The sequence below is a fragment of the Triticum dicoccoides genome, chromosome 7A (genome assembly GCF_002162155.2).
Source record: "Triticum dicoccoides isolate Atlit2015 ecotype Zavitan chromosome 7A, WEW_v2.0, whole genome shotgun sequence".
Taxonomy (NCBI): Eukaryota; Viridiplantae; Streptophyta; class Magnoliopsida; order Poales; family Poaceae; genus Triticum; species Triticum dicoccoides.
The window spans coordinates 262,482,283-262,486,159 of NC_041392.1; positions in this window are offsets into that span (position 1 = coordinate 262,482,283).

A 3,877-nucleotide genomic window follows, 5' to 3' on the forward strand; every position below is an offset into this window, starting at 1 on the left:
GAAAGGATCCATTCTTAGCAATGAATATCTTGCCTTCAGATCTGTGATAGAAGGTATACCCAACAGTCTCCTTTGGGTATCCTATGAAGACACATTTCTTCGATTTGGGTTCGAGCTTATCAGGTTGAAGCCTTTTCACATAAGCATCGCAGCCCCAAACTTTAAGAAACGGCAACTTGGGTTTCTTGCCAAACCACAGTTCATATGGCGTCGTCTCAACGGATTTCGATGGTGCCCTATTGAACATGAATGCAACCGTCTCTAAAGCATAACCTCAAAACGATAGAGGTAAATCAGTAAGAGACATCATGGATCGCGCCATATGTAATAAAGTGTGGTTACGACATTCATACACACCATCACGCTGTGGTGTTCCAGGTGGCGTGAGTTGCGAAACTATTCCACCTTGTTTGAAATGAATACCAAACTCGTAACTCAAGTATTCACCTCCACGATCAGATAGTAGAAACTTTATTTTCTTGTTACGATGATTTTCCACTTAACTCTGAAATTCTTTGAAATTTTCAAATGTTTCAGACTTATGTTTCATTAAGTAGATATACCCATATCTGCTCAAATCATCTGTGAAGGTCAGAAAATAACGATACCCGCCGCGAGCATCAACACTCATCAGACCGCATACATCAGTATGCATTATTTCCAATAAGTCTGTTACTCACTCCATTGTTCCGGAGAACGGAGTCTTAGTCATCTTGCCCATGAGGCATGGTTCGCAGGCATCAAGTGATTCATAATAAAGTGATTCCAAATGCCCATCAGCATGGAGTTTCTTCATGCGCTTTACACCAATATGACCTAAACAGCAGTGCCACAAATAATTTGCACTATCATTATTAAACTTGTATCTTTTGGCTTCAATACTATGAATATGTGTATCACTACTATCGAGATTCAATAAAAATAGACCACTCGTAAAGGGTGCATGGCCATAAAAGATATTACTCATATAAATAGAAGAACCATTATTCTCTGATTTAAATGAATAACCGTCTCGCATCAAACAAGATCCAGATATAATGTTCATGCTTAACGCTGGCACCAAATAATAATTATTTAGGTGTAAAAGTAATCCCAAAGGTAGATGTAGAGGTAGCGTGCCAACGGAGATCACATCAACTTTGGAACCATTTCCCACGCGCATCGTCACCTCGCCTTTAGCCAATCTTCGTTTAATCCGTAGCCCCTGTTTCGAGTTGCAAATATGAGCAACAGAACCAGTATCAAACACCCAGACGCTACTACGAGAATTAGTAAGGTACACATCAATAACATGTATATCAAATATACCTTTCACTTTGCCATCCTTCTTATCTGCCAAATACTTGGGGCAGTTCCGCTTCCAGTGACCAGTCCCTTTGCAGTAGAAGCACTCAGTCTCAAGCTTAGGTCCATACTTGGGCTTCCTCACTTGAGCAGCAACTTGCTTGCCATTCTTCTTGAAGTTCCCTTCTTCCCTTTGCCCTTCTTCTTGAAACCAGTGGTCTTATTGTTGACCATCAACACTTGATGCTCCTTGTTGATTTCTACCTCCGCAGCCTTTAGCATTGCGAAGAGCATGGGAATTGTCTTATCCATCCCTTGCATATTATAGTTCATCATGAAGCTTTTGTAGCCTGGTGGCAGTGATTGAAGAACTCTGTCAATGACACTCTCATCAGGAAGATTAACTCCCAGTTGAGTCAAGTGGTTGTGGTACCCAAACATTCTGAGTGTATGTTCACTGACAGAACTACTCTCCTCCATTTTGTAGCTGTAGAACTTATTGGAGACTTCATATCTCTCAATTTGGGCATTTTCTTGAAATATTAACTTCAACTCCTAGAACATCTCATATGCTCCATGACATTCAAAACGTCGTTGAAGTCCTGATTCTAAGCCGTAAAGCATGGCACACTGAACTATCGAGTAGTCATCATCTTTGCTCTGCTAGACGTTCATAACATCTGGAGTTGCTCCTGCAGCGGGCTTTGCACCTAGTGGTGCTTCCAGGACGTAATTCTTCTGTGCAGAAACGAGGATAATCCTCAAGTTATGGACCCAGTCCATGTAGTTGCTACCATCATCTTTCAACTTAGCTTTATCTAGAAACGCATTAAAATTCAAAGGAACAGTAGCACGAGCCATTTACCTACAACAACATAAACATGCAAAATACTATTAGGTACTTAGTTCATGATAAATTAAAGTTCAATTAATCATATTACTTAAGAACTCCCACTTAGATAGACATCCCTCTAGTCATATAAATGATCACGTGATCTATATCAACTAAACCATGTCCGATCATCACGTGAGATGGAGAAGTTTTCAATGGTGAACATCACTATGTTGATCGTATCTACTATATGATTCACGCTTGACCTTTCGGTCTCAGTGTTCCGAGGCCATATCTGCATATGCTAGGCTCGTCAAGTTTAACCTGAGTATTCTGCTTGTGCAAAACTGGCTTGTACCTTTTGTATGTGAACATAGAGCTTATCACACCCGATCATCATGCGGTGTCTCAGCATGACGAACTATAGCAACGGTGCATACTCAGGGAGAACACTTGTATGTAGATCATCTTATAATGCTACCACCATACTAAGCAAAATAAGACGCATAAAACATAAACATCATATGCAATCAAAATAAGTGATATGATATGGCCATCATCATCTTGTGCCTTTGATCTCCATCTCCAAAGCACCGTCATAATGACCATCGTCGCCGGCTTAACACCTTGATCTCCATCGTAGCATCGTTGTCGTCTTGCCAACTATTGCTTCACCGACTATCGCTACCGCTTAGTGATAAACTAAAGCAATTACATGGCGATTGCATTTCATACAATAAAGCGACAACCATATGGCTCCTGCCAGTTGCTGATAACTATTACAAAACATGATCATCTCATACAACAATTTATATATCATCACGTCTTGACCATATCACATCACAACATGCCCTGCAAAAACAAGTTAGACGTCCTCTACTATGTTGTTGCAAGTTTTACGTGGCTGCTACAGGCTTCTGGCAAGAACCGTTCTTACCTATGCATCAAAAACCACAACGATTTTACGTAAAGTGTGATGTTTTAACCTTCAACAAGGACTGGGCGTAGTCAAACTCGATTCAACTAAAGCTGGAGAAACAGACACCCGCTAGCCACCTGTGTGCGAAGCACGTCGGTAGAACCAGTCTCATGAACGCGGTCATGTAATGTCGGTCCGAGCCGCTTCATCCAACAATATCGCCGAATCAAAGTAATACGTTGCTGGTAATTAGTATGACTATTATCACCCACAACTCATTGTGTTCTACTCATGCATATAACATCTACATATAGACCTGGCTCGGATGCCACTGTTGAGGAACATAGTATTTCAAAAAAATTCCTACGATCACGCAAGATCTATCTAGGATAAGCATAGCAATGAGCGGGGAGAGTGTGTCCACGTACCCTCATAGATCGAAAGCGAAAGCGTTTTAGTAACGCGGTTGATGTAGTCGAATGTGTTCGCGATCCAACCGATCCAAGTATCGAATGTACGGCACATCCGCGTTCAGCACACGTACAACTCGATGACGTCCCTCAAGCTCTTGATCCAGTTGAGGCTGAGGGAGAGTTTCATCAGCACGATGGTGCGATGACGGTGATGATGAAGTTACCGACGCAGGGCTTCGCCTAAGCACTACAACAATATGACCGAGTTGTGTAAGTGTGGAGGGGGGCACCGCACACGGCTAAGAGAAGACTTGGTGTGTCTTTGGGGTGCCCCCCTCCCACGTATATAAAGGAGGAGGAGAGGTGGCCGGACCTAGGGGGCGCGCCATGGGGGGAGTTGTACTTGGACTCCCAGTCCAAGTAGGATTC